This window comes from Oncorhynchus gorbuscha, unplaced genomic scaffold, assembly GCF_021184085.1.
Source record: "Oncorhynchus gorbuscha isolate QuinsamMale2020 ecotype Even-year unplaced genomic scaffold, OgorEven_v1.0 Un_scaffold_872, whole genome shotgun sequence".
Taxonomy (NCBI): domain Eukaryota; kingdom Metazoa; phylum Chordata; class Actinopteri; order Salmoniformes; family Salmonidae; genus Oncorhynchus; species Oncorhynchus gorbuscha.
The window spans coordinates 248,649-276,148 of NW_025745855.1; the positions used below are offsets into that span (position 1 = coordinate 248,649).

General features: G+C 36.6%; 1 long non-coding RNA gene across 1 annotated transcript in view; it reads left to right on the forward strand.

Annotated features, from left to right (window-relative positions):
* LOC124020649 overlaps positions 1-27,500 on the forward strand; it is a 41,375-nt gene that overhangs the window by 1,888 nt on the left and 11,987 nt on the right. The gene's annotated exons all lie outside the window — the stretch shown is intronic.

Sequence of the window (27,500 nt, forward strand, 5' to 3'; positions counted from 1 at the left end):
ACACACACACACACACACACACACACACACACACCTTACCGATCACGGAAACAGGGGGAATCACTCTACTGTGCATCATGATTTCACAGTCGGCTGGCGGGGGGCGGGGGTGGGTTGCAGTGTGTGTGTAGCAGAGTGTTTGATCATTGATGGCCTTTTCGCGGGGAGCCCCCTGTCCCAGCGCACTGCAGCAGAGAGAAGGAGGAGAGAGGGAGGAGAGGAGGAGGGGAGGAGAGAGGGAGGAGAGAAGAAGGAGGAGAGATTGGGAGGAGAGAAGGAGGAGAGATTGGGAGGAGAGAAGGAGGAGAGAGAGGGGGAGGAGAGAGAGCGGGAGGAGAGGAGGAGAGAGGAGAGGGAGGAGAGAGGAGAGGAGGAGGAGAGAGGGAGGAGAGAGGAGGAGAGAGAAGGGGAGGAGAGAGAGAAGAGAAGAAGGAGAGAGAGAGAGGGAGGTGAGAGGGAGGAGAGAGAGAGAGCGAGATAGAGAAGGAAGAGAGAGAGGTGAGAGGGAGGAGAGAGAGAGAGTTAGGAGAGAGGGAAGAGAGAGAGACAGAGAGGGAGAGAGGAGAGAGGGAGGAGAGAGGGAGGAGAGACAGTGAATGATTTTTGATCAAGTCGTGCCTTTTACAGACAGACTGACGGACACACACACAATGAAGCGGCCTTCTGATTGTCAAGGTTCAGCGTCATTTAGTCAGTCACCCCTGTTGCTCAAAGACTGGGCTGTTTACACACACACACACACACACACACACACACACACACACACACACACACACACACACACACACACACACACACACACACACACACACACACACACACACACACACACACCTTACCGATCACGGACAAAGACTTACTGTTCATCCAGTAACCTGACACGGGTGGGTTGCACAGTAAAGCTATCTGTTTGATCATTGTTCTATCTAACCTGTTCTGTTCTACTCCCCTGTTCGTTCCCAGCGCTACTGCATTCTGAGAGAGAAGGAGGAGAGAGGGAGGAGAGAAGGAGGAGAGGGAGGAGATTCTAGGAGAGTTCTGGAGGAGAGAAGGAGGAGAGTTCTAGGAGATTCTGAGGAGTTCTAAAGGGATTCTATTCTGGAGGAGAGGAACCTGTTCTGGAGAGAAGGAGGAGAGGAGAGTTCTGTTCTACCTAGACCTGTTCTGTTCTAGGAGATTCTGTTCTACTCTAGGAGAGTTCTGGGAGGAGAGAATTCTAGAGATTGGGAGGAGAACCTGGGAGGTTCTATTCTGGAGGAGTTCTATTCTATTCTAGGGAGGAGAGAAGGAGGAGAGGAGTTCTGGAGGAGAGAGGAGAGAAGGAGGAGTTCTATTCTGTTCTAGGAGAGAGATTCTGTTCTGTTCTAGGGAATCTGTTCTAGAGCGAGATTCTGAAGGAAGAGATTCTAAGAGATCTGAGAGTTAGGAGAGAGGGAAGAGATTCTATTATGAGACAGAGAGAGGAGGAGATAGGAGGAGAGAGGGAGGAGAGACAGTAATGATTTTTGATCATCGTCTTTACAGACAGACTGTTCTGTTCTAGCGGCCTTCTGATTGTCAAGGTTCAGCGTCATTTAGTCAGTCACCCCTGTTGCTCAAAGACTTGGCTGTTCTACACATTCTGTTCACACACACACACACATTCTGTTCACACAATCTGTTCTGTTCACACACACACACACACACACACATACTACTCACTACTCAATCTGTTCTGTTCTACTCTGTTCTGTTCTACACATTCTATTATATTCACACACCTATTCTACTACTCTGTTCTGTTCTACTAAAATCTTTCTGTTCTCCATGTAACCTGACACTGGTTAAAGCTATCTGTTCTAATCTATTCTGTTCTACTCTAACCTGTTCTGTTCTACTCTATTCTGTTCTACTCTATTCTATTCGGTTCTACTCTATTCTATTCTGTTCTGTTCTACTCTATTCTGTTCTACTCTATTCTGTTCTCTACTCTATTCTATTCTGTTCTACTCTAACCTGTTCTGTTCTACTCTATTCTATTCTGTTCTGTTCTACTCTAACCTGTTCTGTTCTACTCTATTCTGTTCTACTCTATTCTGTTCTGTTCTACTCTATTCTATTCTGTTCTACTCTAACCTGTTCTGTTCTATTCTGTTCTGTTCTATTCTATTCTATTCTGTTCTACTCCTATTCTGTTCTGTTCTACTCTAACCTGTTCTGTTCTATTCTGTTCTACTCTTCTACTCTATTCTGTTCTACTCTATTCTACTCTAATCTGTTCCGTTCTGTTCTACTCTATTCTGGTCTACTCTATTCTATTATATTCTGTTCTATTCTAATCTGTTCTGTTCTACTCTAATCTATTATATTCTGTTCTACTCTCATCTGTTCTGTTCTACTCTATTCTATTATATTCTGATCTATTCTATTCTATTCTATTCTGTTCTACTCTATTCTATTCTATTATGTTCTACTCTATTCTATTCTATTCTGTTCTACTCTATTCTATTATATTATGTTCTACTCTATTCTATTATATTCTGTTCTACTCTATTCTATTCTATTATCTTCTACTCTATTCTATTATATTATGTTCTACTCTATTCTATTCTATTATGTTCTACTCTATTCTATTATATTCTGTTCTATTCTAATCTGTTCTGTTCTACTCTATTCTATTCTATTCTGTTCTACTATAATTTGTTCTGTTCTACTCTATTCTGTTCTACTCTATTCTATTATATTCTGTTCTACTCTAATCTGTTCTGTTCTACTCTGTTCTGTTCTACTCTATTCTATTATATTCTACTCTATTCTACTCGAATCTGTTCTGTTCTACTCTGTTCTGTTCTACTCTATTCTATTATATTCTACTCTATCCTATTCTATTCTAATCTATTCTATTCTACTCTAATCTGTTCTGTTCTACTCTGTTCTGCTATACTCTATTATATTCTATTCTACTCTATTCTATTCTATTCTACTCTATTCTACTATGTTCTACTCTAACCTGTTCTGTTCTACTATAATCTGTTCTGTTCTACTCTATTCTATTATACTCAAATCTGTTCTGTTCTACTCTATTCTATTATTTTCTGTTCTCTTCTATTCTATTCTGTTCTGTTCTACTCTAATCTGTTTTGTTCTACTCTATTCTATTATATTATGTTCTACTCTAATCTGTTCTGTTCTACTCTATTCTGTTCTGATTCTGTTCTACTTATTACTCTATTCTACTCTTATCTGTTCTGTTATGACCTACTCTATTATATTATATTCTGTTATACTCTGTTCTGTTCTAGTCTATTCTGATTATATTCTGTTCTATTCTAATCTGTTCAGTGTATCTACTCGGTAATATAGACCAAATCTGATATTGATAATATAGACCAGTGATATTGTTCTATAGACTATTGATATTGATGATATAGACCATATTCTGATATTGATGATATATTCTATTCTAATCTGTTCAGTTCTATTGATGATATAGACCAGTGATATTGATGATATAGACCAGTGATATTGATAATATAGACCAGTGATATTGATAATATAGACCAGTGATATATAGACCAGTGATATTGATGATATAGACCAGTGATATTGATAATATAGACCAGTGATATTGATGATATAGACCAGTGATATTGATAATATAGACCAGTGATATTGATAATATAGACCAGTGATATTGATGATATAGACCAGTGATATTGATGATATAGACCAGTGATATTGATGATATAGACCAGTGATATTGATAATATAGACCAGTGATATTGATGATATAGACCAGTGATATTGATGATATAGACCAGTGATATTGATAATATAGACCAGTGATATTGATGATATAGACCAGTGATATATAGACCAGTGATATTGATAATATAGACCAGTGATATTGATGATATAGACCAGTGATATATAGACCAGTGATATATAGACCAGTGATATTGATGATATAGACCAGTGATATATAGACCAGTGATATTGATAATATAGACCAGTGATATATAGACCAGTGATATTGATGATATAGACCAGTGATATTGATGATATAGACCAGTGATATTGATAATATAGACCAGTGATATTGATGATATAGACCAGTGATATTGATAATATAGACCAGTGATATTGATAATATAGACCAGTGATATATAGACCAGTGATATTGATAATATAGACCAGTGATATATAATACCAGTGATATTGATAATATAGACCAGTGATATATAGACCAGTGATATTGATAATATAGACCAGTGATATTGATAATATAGACCAGTGATATTGATAATATAGACCAGTGATATTGATAATATAGACCAGTGATATATAGACCAGTGATATTGATGATATAGACCAGTGATATTGATAATATAGACCAGTGATATATAGACCAGTGATAATATAGACCAGTGATATTGATGATATAGACCAGTGATATTGATGATATAGACCAGTGATATTGATAATATAGACCAGTGATATATAGACCAGTGATATATAGACCAGTGATATATAGACCAGTGATATTGATGATATAGACCAGTGATATATAGACCAGTGATATTGATAATATAGACCAGTGATATTGATAATATAGACCAGTGATATATAGACCAGATATATATAGACCAGTGATATTGATAATATAGACCAGTGATATTGATAATATAGACCAGTGATATTGATAATATAGACCAGTGATATATAGACCAGTGATATTGATAATATAGACCAGTGATATTGATAATATAGACCAGTGATATATAGACCAGTGATATTGATGATATAGACCAGTGATATTGATGATATAGACCAGTGATATTGATGATATAGACCAGTGATATTGATGATATAGACCAGTGATATATAGACCAGTGATATTGATGATATAGACCAGTGATATATAGACCAGTGATATATAGACCAGTGATATTGATAATATAGACCAGTGATATTGATAATATAGACCAGTGATATTGATAATATAGACCAGTGATATATAGACCAGTGATAATATAGACCAGTGATATTGATAATATAGACCAGTGATATTGATAATATAGACCAGTGATATTGATAATATAGACCAGTGATATATAGACCAGTGATATATAGACCAGTGATATTGATGATATAGACCAGTGATATTGATAATATAGACCAGTGATATTGATGATATAGACCAGTGATATTGATAATATAGACCAGTGATATTGATAATATAGACCAGTGATATTGATAATATAGACCAGTGATATTGATAATATAGACCAGTGATATATAGACCAGTAGACCAGTGATATATAGACCAGTGATATTGATGATATAGACCAGTGATATTGATGATATAGACCAGTGATATTGATGATATAGACCAGTGATATTGATGATATAGACCAGTGATATATAGACCAGTGATATTGATGATATAGACCAGTGATATATAGACCAGTGATATTGATGATATAGACCAGTGATATTGATGATATAGACCAGTGATATACCAGTGATATATAGACCAGTGATATTGATATAGACCAGTGATATTGATAATATAGACCAGTGATATATGACCAGTGATATATAGACCAGTGATATATAGACCAGTGATATTGATAATATAGACCAGTGATATTGATATATAGACCAGTGATATATAGACCAGACCAGTGATATTGATGATATAGACCAGTGATATTGATAATATAGACCAGTGATATTGATGATATAGACCAGTGATATATAGACCAGTGATATATAATACCAGTGATATTGATAATATAGACCAGTGATATATAGACCAGTGATATTGATAATATAGACCAGTGATATTGATAATATAGACCAGTGATATTGATGATATAGACCAGTGATATTGATAATATAGACCAGTGATATTGATAATATAGACCAGTGATATATAGACCAGTGATATATAGACCAGTGATATTGATGATATAGACCAGTGATATTGATAATATAGACCAGTGATATATAGACCAGTGATATTGATAATATAGACCAGTGATATTGATGATATAGACCAGTGATATTGATAATATAGACCAGTGATATATAGACCAGTGATATTGATAATATAGACCAGTGATATTGATGATATAGACCAGTGATATATAGACCAGTGATATTGATAATATAGACCAGTGATATATAGACCAGTGATATTGATGATATAGACCAGTGATATTGATGATATAGACCAGTGATATTGATGATATAGACCAGTGATATTGATGATATAGACCAGTGATATATAGACCAGTGATATATAGACCAGTGATATTGATGATATAGACCAGTGATATTGATAATATAGACCAGTGATATATAGACCAGTGATATTGATAATATAGACCAGTGATATTGATGATATAGACCAGTGATATATAGACCAGTGATATTGATGATATAGACCAGTGATATTGATAATATAGACCAGTGATATATAGACCAGTGATATTGATAATATAGACCAGTGATATATAGACCAGTGATATTGATGATATAGACCAGTGATATTGATAATATAGACCAGTGATATTGATGATATAGACCAGTGATATATAGACCAGTGATATTGATAATATAGACCAGTGATATATAGACCAGTGATATTGATAATATAGACCAGTGATATTGATAATATAGACCAGTGATATTGATGATATAGACCAGTGATATTGATAATATAGACCAGTGATATTGATAATATAGACCAGTGATATTGATGATATAGACCAGTGATATTGATGATATAGACCAGTGATATTGATGATATAGACCAGTGATATTGATGATATAGACCAGTGATATATAGACCAGTGATATTGATGATATAGACCAGTGATATATAGACCAGTGATATATAGACCAGTGATATTGATAATATAGACCAGTGATATTGATAATATAGACCAGTGATATATAGACCAGTGATATTGATAATATAGACCAGTGATATATAGACCAGTGATATTGATGATATAGACCAGTGATATTGATGATATAGACCAGTGATAATATAGACCAGTGATATTGATGATATAGACCAGTGATATTGATGATATAGACCAGTGATATATAGACCAGTGATATTGATAATATAGACCAGTGATATATAGACCAGTGATATTGATGATATAGACCAGTGATATATAGACCAGTGATATTGATAATATAGACCAGTGATATTGATAATATAGACCAGTGATATATAGACCAGTGATATTGATGATATAGTCCAGTGATATATAGACCAGTGATATTGATAATATAGACCAGTGATATATAGACCAGTGATATTGATAATATAGACCAGTGATATTGATGATATAGACCAGTGATATATAGACCAGTGATATTGATGATATAGACCAGTGATATTGATGATATAGACCAGTGATATATAGACCAGTGATATTGATAATATAGACCAGTGATATTGATGATATAGACCAGTGATATATAGACCAGTGATATTGATAATATAGACCAGTGATATTGATGATATAGACCAGTGATATTGATGATATAGACCAGTGATATTGATAATATAGACCAGTGATATTGATGATATAGACCAGTGATATTGATGATATAGACCAGTGATATTGATAATATAGACCAGTGATATTGATGATATAGACCAGTGATATATAGACCAGTGATATTGATAATATAGACCAGTGATATATAGACCAGTGATATTGATAATATAGACCAGTGATATATAGACCAGTGATATTGATGATATAGACCAGTGATATTGATAATATAGACCAGTGATATTGATAATATAGACCAGTGATATATAGACCAGTGATATATATATAGACCAGTGATATTGATAATATAGACCAGTGATATTGATGATATAGACCAGTGATATTGATGATATATAGACCAGTGATATTGATGATATAGACCAGTGATATTGATAATATAGACCAGTGATATTGATGATATAGACCAGTGATATTGATGATATAGACCAGTGATATTGATAATATAGACCAGTGATATTGATGATATAGACCAGTGATATTGATTGATATTGATATATACCAGTGATATTGATAATATAGACCAGTGATATTGATAATATAGACCAGTGATATTGATGATATAGACCAGTGATATTGATGATATAGACCAGTGATATATAGACCAGTGATATTGATGATATAGACCAGTGATATTGATAATATAGACCAGTGATATATAGACCAGTGATAATATAGACCAGTGATATTGATAATATAGACCAGTGATATTGATAATATAGACCAGTGATATTGATAATATAGACCAGTGATATATGATGATATATAATATAGACCAGTGATATTGATGATATAGACCAGTGATATTGATAATATAGACCAGTGATATTGATGATATAGACCAGTGATATTGATAATATAGACCAGTGATATTGATGATATAGACCAGTGATATTGATAATATAGACCAGTGATATTGATAATATAGACCAGTGATATATAGACCAGTGATATTGATGATATAGACCAGTGATATTGATGATATAGACCAGTGATATTGATGATATAGACCAGTGATATTGATGATATAGACCAGTGATATATAGACCAGTGATATTGATGATATAGACCAGTGATATATAGACCAGTGATATTGATGATATAGACCAGTGATATTGATGATATAGACCAGTGATATATAGACCAGTGATATATAGACCAGTGATATTGATAATATAGACCAGTGATATTGATAATATAGACCAGTGATATATAGACCAGTGATATTGATAATATAGACCAGTGATATATAGACCAGTGATATTGATAATATAGACCAGTGATATATAGACCAGTGATATTGATGATATAGACCAGTGATATTGATAATATAGACCAGTGATATTGATGATATAGACCAGTGATATATAGACCAGTGATATATAGACCAGTGATATTGATAATATAGACCAGTGATATATAGACCAGTGATATTGATAATATAGACCAGTGATATTGATAATATAGACCAGTGATATTGATGATATAGACCAGTGATATTGATAATATAGACCAGTGATATTGATAATATAGACCAGTGATATATAGACCAGTGATATATAGACCAGTGATATTGATAATATAGACCAGTATATTGATGATATAGACCAGTGATATTGATGATATAGACCAGTGATATTGATAATATAGACCAGTGATATTGATAATATAGACCAGTGATATTGATATATAGACCAGTGATATTGATAATATAGACCAGTGATATTGATAATATAGATAGTGATATATAGACCAGTGATATTGATAATATAGACCAGTGATATTGATAATATAGACCAGTGATATTGATGATATAGACCAGTGATATTGATAATATAGACCAGTGATATTGATAATATAGACCAGTGATATATAGACCAGTGATATTGATAATATAGACCAGTGATATTGATGATATAGACCAGTGATATATAGACCAGTGATATTGATGATATAGACCAGTGATATTGATGATATAGACCAGTGATATATAGACCAGTGATATTGATGATATAGACCAGTGATATTGATGATATAGACCAGTGATATATAGACCAGTGATATTGATAATATAGACCAGTGATATATAGACCAGTGATATTGATGATATAGACCAGTGATATATAGACCAGTGATATTGATAATATAGACCAGTGATATTGATAATATAGACCAGTGATATATAGACCAGTGATATTGATGATATAGACCAGTGATATATAGACCAGTGATATTGATAATATAGACCAGTGATATATAGACCAGTGATATTGATAATATAGACCAGTGATATTGATGATATAGACCAGTGATATGGATAGACCAGTGATATTGATGATATAGACCAGTGATATTGATGATATAGACCAGTGATATATAGACCAGTGATATTGATAATATAGACCAGTGATATATAGATGATATTGATGATATAGACCAGTGATATTGATAGACCAGTGATATTGATAATATAGACCAGTGATATTGATGATATAGACCAGTGATATTGATAGACCAGTGATATTGATGATATTGATGATATATAGACCAGTGATATTGATAATATAGACCAGTGATATATAGACCAGTGATATTGATGATATAGACCAGTGATATTGATAATATAGACCAGTGATATTGATAATATAGACCAGTGATATATAGACCAGTGATATTGATGATATAGACCAGTGATATTGATAATATAGACCAGTGATATTGATGATATAGACCAGTGATATTGATAATATAGACCAGTGATATTGATGATATAGACCAGTGATATTGATAATATAGACCAGTGATATTGATGATATTGATGATATAGACCAGTGATATTGATGATATAGACCAGTGATATTGATAATATAGACCAGTGATATTGATGATATAGACCAGTGATATTGATAATATAGACCAGTGATATTGATGATATAGACCAGTGATATTGATAATATAGACCAGTGATATTGATGATATAGACCAGTGATATTGATGATATAGACCAGTGATATATAGACCAGTGATATTGATGATATAGACCAGTGATATTGATAATATAGACCAGTGATATATAGACCAGTGATAATATAGACCAGTGATATTGATAATATAGACCAGTGATATTGATAATATAGACCAGTGATATTGATAATATAGACCAGTGATATTGATGATATATAGACCAGTGATATTGATATATAGACCAGTGATATTGATATATAGACCAGTGATATTGATATATAGACCAGTGATATTGATAATATAGACCAGTGATATTGATATATAGACCAGTGATATTGATAATATAGACCAGTGATATTGATAATATAGACCAGTGATATTGATAGACCAGTGATATTGATGATATATATACCAGTGATATTGATGATATAGACCAGTGATATTGATGATATAGACCAGTGATATTGATGATATAGACCAGTGATATATAGACCAGTGATATTGATGATATAGACCAGTGATATATAGACCAGTGATATTGATATATAGACCAGTGATATTGATATATAGACCAGTGATATTGATGATATATAGACCAGTGATATTGATAATATAGACCAGTGATATTGATAATATAGACCAGTGATATATAGACCAGTGATATTGATAATATAGACCAGTGATATATAGACCAGTGATATTGATAATATAGACCAGTGATATATAGACCAGTGATATTGATGATATAGACCAGTGATATTGATAATATAGACCAGTGATATTGATAATATAGACCAGTGATATATGATATAGAGTGATATTGATATATAGACCAGTGATATTGATGATATAGACCAGTGATATATAGATGATATATAATATAGACCAGTGATATTGATAATATAGACCAGTGATATTGATGATATAGACCAGTGATATTGATAATATAGACCAGTGATATTGATAATATAGACCAGTGATATATAGACCAGTGATATATAGACCAGTGATATTGATGATATAGACCAGTGATATTGATAATATAGACCAGTGATATTGATAATATAGACCAGTGATATTGATAATATAGACCAGTGATATTGATAATATAGACCAGTGATATTGATGATATAGACCAGTGATATTGATAATATAGACCAGTGATATTGATAATATAGACCAGTGATATATAGACCAGTGATATTGATAATATAGACCAGTGATATTGATAATATAGACCAGTGATATTGATGATATAGACCAGTGATATTGATAATATAGACCAGTGATAATATAGACCAGTGATATATAGACCAGTGATATTGATAATATAGACCAGTGATATTGATGATATAGACCAGTGATATTAGACCAGTGATATTGATGATATAGACCAGTGATATATGACCAGTGATATATATAGACCAGTGATATATAGACCAGTGATATTGATGATATAGACCAGTGATATATGATGATATAGACCAGTGATATTGATAATATAGACCAGTGATATTGATGATATAGACCAGTGATATATAGACCAGTGATATTGATAATATAGACCAGTGATATTGATAATATAGACCAGTGATATATAGACCAGTGATATTGATGATATAGTCCAGTGATATATAGACCAGTGATATTGATAATATAGACCAGTGATATATAGACCAGTGATATTGATAATATAGACCAGTGATATTGATGATATAGACCAGTGATATTGATGATATAGACCAGTGATATTGATGATATATAGACCAGTGATATTGATAATATAGACCAGTGATATTGATGATATAGACCAGTGATATATAGACCAGTGATATTGATAATATAGACCAGTGATATTGATGATATAGACCAGTGATATTGATGATATAGACCAGTGATATTGATAATATAGACCAGTGATATTGATGATATAGACCAGTGATATATAGACCAGTGATATTGATAATATAGACCTATGATATATAGACCAGTGATATTGATAATATAGACCAGTGATATATAGACCAGTGATATTGATGATATAGACCAGTGATATTGATAATATAGACCAGTGATATTGATATATAGACCAGTGATATATAGACCAGTGATATTGATATATAGACCAGTGATATTGATAATATAGACCAGTGATATTGATGATATAGACCAGTGATATAGACCAGTGATATATATAGACCAGTGATATTGATGATATAGACCAGTGATATTGATAATATAGACCAGTGATATTGATGATATAGACCAGTGATATTGATAATATAGACCAGTGATATATAGACCAGTGATATTGATGATATAGACCAGTGATATTGATGATATAGACCAGTGATATTGATAATATAGACCAGTGATATATAGACCAGTGATATTGATAATATAGACCAGTGATATTGATGATATAGACCAGTGATATTGATATATAGACCAGTGATATATAGACCAGTGATATTGATGATATAGACCAGTGATATTGATGATATAGACCAGTGATATATAGACCAGTGATATTGATAATATAGACCAGTGATATATAGACCAGTGATATTGATGATATAGACCAGTGATATATAGACCAGTGATATTGATAATATAGACCAGTGATATTGATAATATAGACCAGTGATATTGATAATATAGACCAGTGATATATAGACCAGTGATATTGATAATATAGACCAGTGATATATAGACCAGTGATATTGATGATATAGACCAGTGATATTGATGATATAGACCAGTGATATATAGACCAGTGATATTGATGATATAGACCAGTGATATTGATATAGATATAGACCAGTGATATTGATAATATAGACCAGTGATGATATTGATGATATAGACCAGTGATATATAGACCAGTGATATTGATAATATAGACCAGTGATATTGATGATATAGACCAGTGATATTGATAATATAGACCAGTGATATTGATAATATAGACCAGTGATATATAGACCAGTGATATTGATAATATAGACCAGTGATATATAGACCAGTGATATTGATGATATAGTCCAGTGATATATAGACCAGTGATATTGATAATATAGACCAGTGATATATAGACCAGTGATATTGATAATATAGACCAGTGATATTGATAATATAGACCAGTGATATATAGACCAGTGATATTGATGATATAGACCAGTGATATTGATGATATAGACCAGTGATATATAGACCAGTGATATTGATAATATAGACCAGTGATATTGATAATATAGACCAGTGATATATAGACCAGTGATATTGATAATATAGACCAGTGATATTGATGATATAGACCAGTGATATTGATGATATAGACCAGTGATATTGATAATATAGACCAGTGATATTGATGATATAGACCAGTGATATTGATAATATAGACCAGTGATATATAGACCAGTGATATTGATAATATAGACCAGTGATATTGATAATATAGACCAGTGATATTGATGATATAGACCAGTGATATATAGACCAGTGATATTGATGATATAGACCAGTGATATTGATAATATAGACCAGTGATATTGATAATATAGACCAGTGATATTGATGATATAGACCAGTGATATATAGACCAGTGATATTGATAATATAGACCAGTGATATTGATGATATAGACCAGTGATATATAGACCAGTGATATTGATGATATAGACCAGTGATATTGATAATATAGACCAGTGATATTGATGATATAGACCAGTGATATTGATAATATAGACCAGTGATATTGATGATATAGACCAGTGATATTGATAATATAGACCAGTGATATTGATGATATATTGATAACCAGTGATATTGATAATATAGACCAGTGATATTGATAATATAGACCAGTGATATTGATGATATAGACCAGTGATATTGATGATATAGACCAGTGATATTGATGATATAGACCAGTGATATATAGACCAGTGATATTGATAATATAGACCAGTGATATATAGACCAGTGATATTGATAATATAGACCAGTGATATTGATAATATAGACCAGTGATATTGATGATATAGACCAGTGATATATAGACCAGTGATATTGATGATATAGACCAGTGATATTGATGATATAGACCAGTGATATATAGACCAGTGATATTGATGATATAGACCAGTGATATTGATGATATAGACCAGTGATATTGATGATATAGACCAGTGATATTGATGATATAGACCAGTGATATATAGACCAGTGATATTGATAATATAGACCAGTGATATTGATGATATAGACCAGTGATATATAGACCAGTGATATTGATAATATAGACCAGTGATATATAGACCAGTGATATTGATATATAGACCAGTGATATTGATGATATAGACCAGTGATATTGATGATATAGACCAGTGATATATAGACCAGTGATATTGATAATATAGACCAGTGATATATAGACCAGTGATATTGATAATATAGACCAGTGATATATAGACCAGTGATATTGATAATATAGACCAGTGATATATAGACCAGTGATATTGATAATATAGACCAGTGATATTGATGATATAGACCAGTGATATTGATGATATAGACCAGTGATATTGATGATATAGACCAGTGATATTGATGATATAGACCAGTGATATATAGACCAGTGATATTGATGATATAGACCAGTGATATTGATGATATAGACCAGTGATATTGATGATATAGACCAGTGATATTGATGATATAGACCAGTGATATTGATGATATAGACCAGTGATATTGATAATATAGACCAGTGATATTGATGATATAGACCAGTGATATTGATGATATAGACCAGTGATATTGATAATATAGACCAGTGATATATAGACCAGTGATATTGATAATATAGACCAGTGATATATAGACCAGTGATATTGATGATATAGACCAGTGATATTGATCATATAGACCAGTGATATTGATAATATAGACCAGTGATATTGATGATATAGACCAGTGATATATAGACCAGTGATATTGATGATATAGACCAGTGATATATAGACCAGTGATATTGATAATATAGACCAGTGATATTGATGATATAGACCAGTGATATTGATAATATAGACCAGTGATATATAGACCAGTGATATTGATAATATAGACCAGTGATATTGATAATATAGACCAGTGATATTGATGATATAGACCAGTGATATTGATAATATAGACCAGTGATATATAGACCAGTGATATTGATGATATAGACCAGTGATATTGATGATATAGACCAGTGATATTGATAATATAGACCAGTGATATATAGACCAGTGATATTGATGATATAGACCAGTGATATTGATAATATAGACCAGTGATATTGATGATATAGACCAGTGATATTGATAATATAGACCAGTGATATTGATGATATAGACCAGTGATATATAGACCAGTGATATTGATGATATAGACCAGTGATATATAGACCAGTGATATTGATAATATAGACCAGTGATATTGATAATATAGACCAGTGATATTGATGATATAGACCAGTGATATTGATGATATAGACCAGTGATATATAGACCAGTGATATTGATAATATAGACCAGTGATATATAGACCAGTGATATATAGACCAGTGATATATAGACCAGTGATAATATAGACCAGTGATATTGATGATATAGACCAGTGATATTGATGATATAGACCAGTGATATTGATGATATAGACCAGTGATGTTGATAATATAGACCAGTGATATTGATGATATAGACCAGTGATATTGATAATATAGACCAGTGATATATAGACCAGTGATACTGATAATATAGACCAGTGATATTGATGATATAGACCAGTGATGTTGATGATATAGACCAGTGATATTGATAATATAGACCAGTGATATTGATGATATAGACCAGTGATATTGATAATATAGACCAGTGATATTGATAATATAGACCAGTGATATTGATAATATAGACTGGAAACCAATTCTCCTCTCCTCTTCAATTCTCCTAAACTTTACACTAATCTGTTGTTAACAGTGTGTGTGTGTGTGTGTGTGTGTGTGTGTGTGTGTGTGTGTGTGTGTGTGTGTGTGTGTGTGTGAGACATGTATACCTGTCTGTCTCACACACACACACACACACACACACACACACACACACACACACACACACACACACACACACACACACACACACACACACACACACACACACACACACACACACACACACACACACACACACACACATCTGGTACCATCTGGACACAGGCTGCTGCCAGTCAGAGACAGTGTTGAGACAGTTAGGGGCTTGCAAGGGGGAGACAGGAAGAGAGACAGAGAGAGAGAGAGCCAAGTTTACACCTTCACTATTACTGTGGAATGATTTGTCCAGGAAATTGTCTAGAAGGGATTGATTTTGTTGTTGCCTAATTGTTTTTTGGTTGGTTTCCACACTACATTCCTTCCATCTACAGCATTTCTTAATGTTACTCAGTTCCTTTGGCTTTGATGCCTTATGGTTGAGTATTGCTCTGTTTAATTAAGTAGACTGTGATTTTGCTGTGGTCTGATAGGGGTGTCAGTGGGCTGACTGTGGACACAGAGACTCTGGGTTGAGGTCAGTGATAAAGTAGTCTACAGTACTACTGCCAAGAGATGAGCTATAGGTGTACCAACCATAGGAGTCCCCTCGAAGCCTACCGTTGACTATGTACAGACCCAGCGTGCGACAGAGCTGCAGGAGTTGTGACCCGTTTTTGTTGGTTATGTTGTCATAGTTGTGCCTTGGAGGGGCATATGGGGGAGGGAATGCTGTCACCTCCAGGCAGGTGTTTGTCCCCCTGTGTGCTGAGGGTGTCAGGTTCTTGTCCGGTTCTAGTACATGTCCCTGGGCCTGGAAAGGATTGAGTTCCCCCTCCAGGATGGAGAAGCTGTCTTCATTAAAGTATGGGGATTCTAGTGGGGGGATATAGGCTCTGTCTCTCAATTCAATTCAATTCAATTCAAGGGGCTTTATTGTCAATGGGAAACATGTGTTAACGTTGCCAAAGCAACTGAATTAGACAATAAACAAAACTGAAATAAACAATAAAAAATTAACAGTAAACATTACACTCACAGAAGTTTCAAAGGAATAGAGACATTTCAAATGTTATATTATGTCTATATACAGTGTTGTAACGATGTACAAATATTTAAATAAAATATTCAGGGTTTTTTATTTACAATGGTGTTTGTTCTTCACTGTTTGCCCTCTTCTTGTGGCAAAAGGTCCTCTCTCTCTCTCTCTCTCTCTCTCGCTCTCGCTCTCACTCTCACTCTCGCTCTCGCTCTCTGTCTCTGTCTCTCTGTCTCTCTCTCTCTCGGTCTCTCTGTCTCTCTGTCTCTCTCTCTGTCTCTCTCTCTGTCTCTCTCTCTCTGTCTCTCTCCCTCTCCCTCTCTCTCTCCCCCCCTCTCTCTCCCCCTCCCCCCCTCTCTCTCCCCCCCCTATCTCCCTCTCTCTCTCTCTCTCTCCCTCTCCCTCTCTCTCTCCCCCCCTATCTCCCTCTCCCCCCCCTCTATCTCTCTCTCCATTCTGCTGTATGAGGCTCAGTGCTTTGAACTGATGGAATGGATGAATATCCACACCACTGAACAGTCACACACACACACACACACACACACACACACACACACACACACACACACACACACACACACACACACACACACACACACACACACACACACACACACACACACACACACACACACACACACACACACACACACACACACACACAGTGTATCCACCCCACTGCACATTCACAAAGGAGAGGGGAGATCAGAGAGAAGGAAGCCTGGTCACACAGAGTAGCTTGTGTAGCTAGACAGGTTAGTGGGTTATTATATAGCTAGCGCCTGATGCTATGACACGCTGGTAGGTTATTATATAGCTAGGCTAGTAGGTTATTATATAGCTAGGCTAGTAGGTTATTATATAGCTAGGCTAGTAGGTTATTATATAGCTAGCGCCTGATGCTATGACAGGCTAGTAGGTCATTATATAACTATTTAGCGCCTGATGCTATGACAGGCTAGTAGGTCATTATATAACTAGGCTAGTAGGTTATTATATAGCTAGCGCCTGATGCTATGACAGGCTAGTAGGTCATTATATAACTATTTAGCGCCTGATGCTATGACAGGCTAGTAGGTCATTATATAACTATTTAGCGCCTGATGCTATGACAGGCTAGTAGGTCATTATATAACTATTTAGCGCCTGATGCTATGACAGGCTAGTAGGTCATTATATAACTATTTAGCGCCTGATGCTATGACAGGCTAGTAGGTCATTATATAACTATTTAGCGCCTGATGCTATGACAGGCTAGTAGGTCATTATATAACTATTTAGTGCCTGATGCTATGACAGGCTAGTAGGTTATTATATAGCTAGGCTAGTAGGTTATTATATAGCTAGCGCCTGATGCTATGACAGGCTAGTAGGTCATTATATAAGTAGTTAGTGCCTGATGCTATGACAGGCTGGTAGGTTATTATATAGCTAGGCTAGTAGGTTATTAAATAGCTAGGCTAGTAGGTTATTATATAGCTAGCTAAAGCATGATGCTACGACAGGCTAGTAGGTTATTATATAGCTAGCTAGCGCCTGTTGCTATGACAGGCTAGTAGGTTATTATATAGCTAGGCTAGTAGGTTATTATATAGCTAGGCTAGTAGTTTATTATATAGCTAGCTAAAGCATGATGCTACAGCAGGCTAGTAGGTTATTATATAGCTAGCTAGCGCCTGATTCTATGACAGGCTATTAGGTTATTATATAGCTATCTAGTGGGTTATTAGAAAGCTAGGTAGTGCTTGATGCTTCGACTGGCTAGTAGGTTATTATATAGCTAGCTAGCGCCTGATGCTAAAACAGGCTAGTGGGTTATTATATAAATCAAATTTCAAATCAAATCAAGTGTATTTATATAGCCATTCGTACGTCAGCTGACATCTCAGAGTGCTGTACAGAAACCCAGCCTAAAACCCCCAAACAGCAAGCAATGCAGGTGTTGAAGTACGTTGGCTAGGAAAAACTCCCTAGAAAGGCCAAACCCTAGGAAGAAACCTAGAGAGGAACCAGGCTATGAGGGGTGGCCAGTCCTCTTCCGGCTGTGCCGGGTGGAGATTATAACAGGACATGGCCAAGATGTTCAAATGTTCATAGATGACCAGCATGGTCGAATAATAATAAGGCAGAACAGTTGAAACTGGAGCAGCAGCTCAGCCAGATGGACTGGGGACGGCAAGGAGTCACCATGTCAGGTAGTCCTGAGGCATGGCCCTACGGCTCAGGTCCTCTGAGAGAGAGAAAGAAAGAGAGAAAGAGAGATTTAGAGAGAGCATACTTAAATTCACACAGGACACCAGATAAGACGGAGAAGTACTCCAGATATAACAAACTGACCCTAAATACTGGAGGCTGAGACAGGTGTCAGGAGACACTGTGGCCCCATCCGATGATACCAACGGACAGGGCCAAACAGGAAGGATATAACCCCACCCACTTTGCCAAAGCACAGCCCCCACACCACTAGAGGGATATCTTCAACCACCAACTTACCATCCTGAGACAAGGTCGAATATAGCCCACAACACGACTGAAGCGTTTCGTATACATTGTTTGTCTTCAGGAAGGCAGTGAGTTGCTGCGCAACAGCCTTTTCTAACATTTTTGAGAGGAATGGAAGATTCGATATAGGCCGATAGTTTTTTATATTTTCTGGGTCAAGGTTTGGCTTTTTCAAGAGAGGCTTTATTACTGCCACTTTTAGTGAGTTTGGTACACATCCAGTGGATAGAGAGCCATTTATTATGTTCAACATAGGAGGGCCAAGCACAGGAAGCAGCTCTTTCAGTAGTTTAGTTGGAATAGGGTCCAGTCTGCAGCTTGAAGGTTTAGAGGCCATGATTATTTTCATCATTGTGTCAAGAGATATCGTACTAAAACACTTGAGCGTCTCTCTTGATCCTAGGTCCTGGCAGAGTTGTGCAGACTCAGGACAACTGAGCTTTGAAGGAATACGCAGATTTAAAGAGGAGTCCGTAATTTGCTTTCTAATGATCATGATCTTTTCCTCAAAGAAGTTCATGAATTTATTACTGCTGAAGTGAAAGCCATCCTCTCTTGGGGAATGCTGCTTTTTAGTTAGCTTTGCGACAGTATCAAAAATACATTTTGGATTGTTCTTATTTTCCTCAATTAAGTTAGAAAAAATAGGATGATCGAGCATCAGTAAGGGCTCTTCGGTACTGCACGGTACTGTCTTTCCAAGCTAGTTGGAAGACTTCCAGTTTGGTGTGGCGCCATTTCCGTTCTCATTTTCTGGACGCTTGCTTCAGAGCTCTGGTATTTTCTGTATACCAGGGAGCTAGTTTCTTAATGTTTTTAAAAAAAAGTTTTTAGGGAGGGGTGCAACTGTATCTAGGGTATTGCACAGGGTTAAATTGAGTTCCTCAGGAGGTTAACTGATTTTTGTCCTCTGACTGTCACGCCTTGGTCTTAGTATTTTGTGTTTTCTTTATTTATTTGGTCAGGCCAGGGTGTGACTGGGTGGTGTGTTTTTGTCTTAGGGGTTTTGTGGGGTGTCTACGTAGTCTATCGCTGCCTGAGGCGGTTCTCAATCAGAGTCAGGTGATTATCGTTGTCTCTGATTGGGAACCATATTTAGGCAGCCATATTCTGTGAGTATTTCGTGGGTGATTGTTCCTGTCTTTGTGTTTGCACCAGATAGGGCTGTTTCGGTTTTCGTTATTTCATTTAGTTATTTTTTGTCGTTTCTGTATGTATAATTTTTCCTTCATTAAAATATCATCACGCTGCATTTTGGTCCAATCCTTGTTCCACCTCTTCGTCAGAGGAGGAGATAGAAGAGAGACGTTACACTGACGTCCTTGGGTAGGCAGAGAATCTTTGTGTTGTCTGTGAATTTATAGCATGGCTTTTGATGCTCCCTGGTTGGGGTCTGAGCAGATTGTTTGTTGTAGGTCCAGCGTATGACTGTGGCAGTGAGTGGGTCCAGAGACATGTTGGACAAAACCCACTGAGTCGATGATGGCTCCGAAAGCCTTTTGGAGTGGGTCTGTGGACTTTTCCACGTGAATATTAAAGTCACCAAAGATTCAGGGAACTCAGTGAGAAACGCTGTATATGGCCCAGGAGGCCTGTAAACAGTAGCTATAAAAGTGATTGAGTAGGCTTCATGACTAGAAGCTCATTGAAATTTGCTATCGTAAATGTTAGCAAAACCTCCGCCTTTGCGGGATGCACAGGGGATATGGTCACTAGTGTAGCCAGGAGGTGAGGCCTCATTTAACACAGTAAATTCATCAGGCTTAAGCCATGTTTCAGTCAGGCCAATCACATCAAGATTATGATCAGTGATTAGTTCATTGACTATAACTGCCTTGGAAGTAAGGGATCTAACATTAAGTAGCCCTATTTTGAGATGTGAGGTATCACGATCTCTTTCAATAATGACAGGAATAGATGAGGTCTTTATTCCAGTGAGATTGCTAAGGCAAACACCACCATGTTTAGTTTTGCCCAACCTAGGTTGAGGCACAGACACGGTCTCAATGGTGATAGATGAGCTGACTACACTGACTGTGCTAGTGGCAGACTCCACTAAGCTGGCAGGCTGGCTAACAGCCTGAACCCTGTCTCATTGTGGAGTTAGAGCCCTGTCTATGTTGGTAGATAAGATGAGAGCACCCCTCCAGCTAGGATGGACTCAGTCACTCCTCAACAGGTCAGGCTTGGTCCTGTTTGTGGGTGAGTCCCAGAAAGAGGGCCAATTATCTACAAATTCTATGTTTTGGGAGGGGCAGAAAACAGTTTTCAACCAGCGATTGAGTTGTGAGACTCTGCTGTAGAGCTCATCACTCCCCCTAACTGGGAGGGGGTCAGGGACAATTACTCGATGCCGACACGTCTTTCTAGCTGATTTACACACTGAAGCTATGTTGCGCTTGGTAACCTCTGACTGTTTCACCCTAACATCGTTGATGCCGACGTGGATAACAATATCTCTATACTCTCTACACTCGCCAGTTTTAGCTTTAGCTCTAACCTCACTGGTTAGAGGTCAGAGGTCAGATTACACTGGTGGTATCATCCCTCTTCTCAACCCCCCCCCCCCCCCCAGTCTGTATCTCTACTGCCAGGACAGGAGGAATGAGAGTGAAGGAGAGGGGGAGGGATGAGGGGAGCAGAGAGGGGAGGGGAGAGTGGAGAGGATCAGACAGTAGCTACTGTACAATACTGCTATTGTTGTCTCTGTCTCTCTCTGTCTCTCTCTGTCTCTCTGTCTCTCTGTCTCTCTGTCTCTCTGTCTCTCTCTTTCTCTCTCTGTCTCTCTCTCTCTCTCTGTTCATTTGCTGGTAGAAACGTGTTCATTTGCTGGTAGAAACGTGTTCATTTGCTGGTAGAAACGTGTTCATTTGCTGGTAGAAACGTGTTCATTTGCTGGTAGAAACGTGTTCATTTGCTGGTAGAAACGTGTTCATTTGCTGGTAGAAACGTGTTCATTTGCTGGTAGAAACGTGTTCATTTGCTGGTAGAAATTTGTTCAAACATCCACTGAAGTCGCTAGCTAGTCTACTAGATAAACTATGGTAGTTGCCTTGGTAACCAAACAAACACGCTTGCTAGTTTACTAGATAAACTATGGTAGTTGCCTTGGTAACCAAACAAACACGCTTGCTAGTCTACTAGATAAACTACGGTAGTTGCCTTGGTAACCAACAAAACACACTTGCTAGTCTACTAGATAAACTACGGTAGTTGCCTTGGTAACCAAAAAAACACACTTGCTAGTCTACTAGATAAACTACGGTAGTTGCCTTGGTAACCAAACAAACACACTTGCTAGTCTACTAGATAAACTACGGTAGTTGCCTTGGTAACCAAACACACTTGCTAGTCTACTAGATAAACTACGGTAGTTGCCTTGGTAACCAAACACACTTGCTAGTCTACTAGATAAACTACGGTAGTTGCCTTGGTAACCAAACACACTTGCTAGTCTACTAGATAAACTACGGTAGTTGCCTTAGTAACCAAACAAACACACTTGCTAGTTTACTAGATAAACTACAGTAGTTCCCTTGGTAAAACACACCTGCTCGTTTAGTTTTACCCCAAAGCCATCAGTCCTAAAATGATTTTCATTTCGACTGTTGTCTTTTAAAAGCAGCTCAAACGTATAAGAAGATGGAAATTAAATAATGAACTTTATATTATTATCATTCATATTATACCGTGTATTATAGGGACATAAAACACACCGCCCTTCGAGGAGGAAGAGACAGACAGGTGATCTGTTAGTAGAATAACTGAAACAGGGAACAGAGACAGGGAGAGAGATACTATATATACAGAGAGAGATATCTAGACAGTGGCAGAGAGCTAATATATATATATAGAGATATCTAGATAGAGGGAGAGAGATACTATATATATAGAGAGATACTATATATAGAGAGAGATACTATATATAGAGGGAGATACTATATATAGAGAGATATCTAGATAGAGGGAGACAGATACTATATAGAGAGAGAGATACTATATATAGAGAGATATGTAGATAGAGGGAGAGAGATACTATATATAGAGAGATATGTAGATAGAGGGAGAGAGATACTATATATATAGAGAGATATCTAGATAGAGGGAGAGAGATACTATATATAGAGAGATACTATATATAGAGAGATATCTAGATAGAGGGAGAGAGATACTATATATATAGAGATATATCTAGATAGAGGGACAGAGATACTATATATAGAGAGAGATATCTAGATAGAGGGAGAGAGATACTATATAGAGAGAGATACTAGATAGAGGGAGAGAGATACTATATATAGAGAGAGATACTAGATAGAGGGACAGAGATACTATATATAGAGAGAGATGAAAGAGTTCTCCTCTTACAGTGACACATGGTATGGAACCATGCTGGGTGACTGTTCTCAGGGTCTGTCATGGTATAGGAGGTCCTCTATGGTAGCTCATAGTGTGTGTGTGTGTGTGTGTGTGTGTGTGTGTGTGTGTGTGTGTGTGTGTGTGTGTGTGTGTGTGTGTGTGTGTGTGTGTGTGTGTGTGTGTGTGTGTGTGTGTGTGTGTGTGTGTGTGTGTGTGTGTGTGTGTGTGTGTGTGTTTCTGTGTGTTGCATCAGGGAGATCATCTTGATACGGGCTGAGAACACTGTTGCTAGGAGACTGAGCATGTTGGAGTTTCTGCCAGAACACAACAGAGACATCATTATTGATTAAAGAGACCGTTCAGATGTTGGGATTAAAGAGACGGTTCAGATGTTGGTATTAAAGAGACCGTTCAGATGTTGGGATTAAAGAGACCGTTCAGATGTTGGGATTAAAGAGACCGTTCAGATGTTGGGATTAAAGAGACCGTTCAGTTGTTGGTATTAAAGAGACCGTTCAGTTGGGATTAAAGAGACTGTTCAGTTGTTGGGATTAAAGAGACCGTTCAGATGTTGGGATTAAAGAGACCGTTGGGATTAAAGAGACCGTTCAGATGTTGGGATTAAAGAGACCGTTCAGATGTTGGGATTAAAGAGACCGTTCAGATGTTGGGATTAAAGAGACCGTTCAGATGTTGGGATTAAAGAGACCGTTCAGATGTTGGGATTAAAGAGACCGTTCAGTTGTTGGTATTAAAGAGACCGTTCAGATGTTGGGATTAAAGAGACGGTTCAGATGTTGGGATTAAAGAGACCGTTCAGATGTTGGGATTAAAGAGACCGTTCAGATGTTGGGATTAAAGAGACCGTTCAGTTGTTGGTATTAAAGAGACCGTTCAGTTGGGATTAAAGAGACCGTTCAGTTGTTGGGATTAAAGAGACCGTTCAGATGTTGGGATTAAAGAGACCGTTCAGTTGGGATTAAAGAGACCGTTCAGATGTTGGGATTAAAGAGACGGTTCAGATGTTGGGATTAAAGAGACCGTTCAGATGTTGGGATTAAAGAGACCGTTCAGATGTTGGGATTAAAGAGACCGTTCAGATGTTGGGATTAAAGAGACCGTTCAGATGTTGGGATTAAAGAGACCGTTCAGATGTTGGGATTAAAGAGACCGTTCAGATGTTGGGATTAAAGAGACCGTTCAGATGTTGGGATTAAAGAGACCGTTCAGATGTTGGGATTAAAGAGACCGTTCAGATGTTGTCATCACGGTTTGGTTCTGCTGAAGGTTGAACAGGTCAGATGTTGCTGGATGTTGTCATCACGGTTTGGTTCTGCTGAAGGTTGAACAGGTCAGATGTTGCTGGATGTTGTCATCACGGTTTGGTTCTGCTGATGGTTGAACAGGTCAGATGTTGCTGGATGTTGTCATCACGGTTTGGTTCTGCTGATGGTTGAACAGGTCAGATGTTGTCATCATGGTTTGGTTCTGCTGAAGGTTGAACAGGTCAGATGTTGTCATCATGTTTTGGTTCTGCTGATGGTTGAACAGGTCAGATGTTGCTGGATGTTGTCATCATGGTTTGGTTCTGCTGATTTTTCAACTACATGTGCTTCTCTCAAATGTAGTCACCGTACGTACAGATGTAGGATCCTAATTTACGCCAGTTTGCCTCAGCAGGAAATAAATCCTGCAGGAAAAGGAAATGTCACATAATTATGTGGATTATTATTCATGGACATTTATGTAGCGGTTGATACGTCTGAAATTTATAAATGGAAATCACAAACTTTAGAAGTCTTTTTAAACCTCAAATATACTCCAAGTTTGCATTTCCTGCTTTGTAGCAGGATGGTATGGGGACAGGTCTGGAATTTAGCCAAGACGTACAGTACCAGTCAATAGTTTGGACACACCTACTCATTCAAGGGTTTTTCTTTAATTTTACTATTTTCTACATTGTAGAATAATAGTGAAGACATCAACACTATGACATAACACGTATGGAATCATGTGGTAACCAAAAAAGTGTTAAACAAATCAGAATATATTTTATATTTGAGATTGTTCAAAGTAGCCATCCTTTGCCTTGATGACAGCTTTGCAGACTCTTGGCATTCTCTCAACCAGCTTCACCTGGAATGCTTTTCCAAAAGTCTTGAAGGAGGTCCCAAATAAGGTGAGCACTTGTTGGCTGCTTTTCCTTCATTCTGGGGTCCGACTCATCCCAAAACATCTCAATTGGGTTGAGGTCGGGTGATTGTGGAGGCCAGGTCATCTGATGCAGCACTCCATCACTCTCCCTCTTGGTCAAATAGCCCTTACACAGCCTGGAGCTGTGTCCTGTTGAAAAACAAATGATAGTCCCACTAAGCCCAAACCAGATGGGATGGCATATCACTGCAAAATGCTGTGGTAGCCATGCTGGTTAAGTGTGACTTGAATTTTGAATAAATCACAGACAGTGTCAACAGCAAAGCACCCTCACACCATCACACCTCCTCCTCCATGCTTCTTGGTGAGAAAAACACAGGCAGAGATCATCCGTTCACCCGTGCTGTGGTCCTCTCCAGTGTTATTCTATATGATATAGACCAGTCCTCTCCCAGTGTGATTCTATATGATATAGACCAGTCCTCTCCCAGTGTGATTCTATATGATATAGACCAGTCCTCTCCCAGTGTGATTCTATATGATATAGACCAGTCCTCTCCCAGTGGGATTCTATATGATATAGACCAGTCCTCTCCCAGTGTGATTCTATATGACTGGGTTGATATAGACCAGTCCTCTCCCAGTGGGATTCTATATGACTGGGTTGATATAGACCAGTCCTCTCCCAGTGGGATTCTATATGATATAGACCAGTCCTCTCCCAGTGGGATTCTATATGACTGGGTTGATATAGACCAGTCCTCTCCCAGTGTGATTCTATATGATATAGACCAGTCCTCTCCCAGTGTGATTCTATATGATATAGACC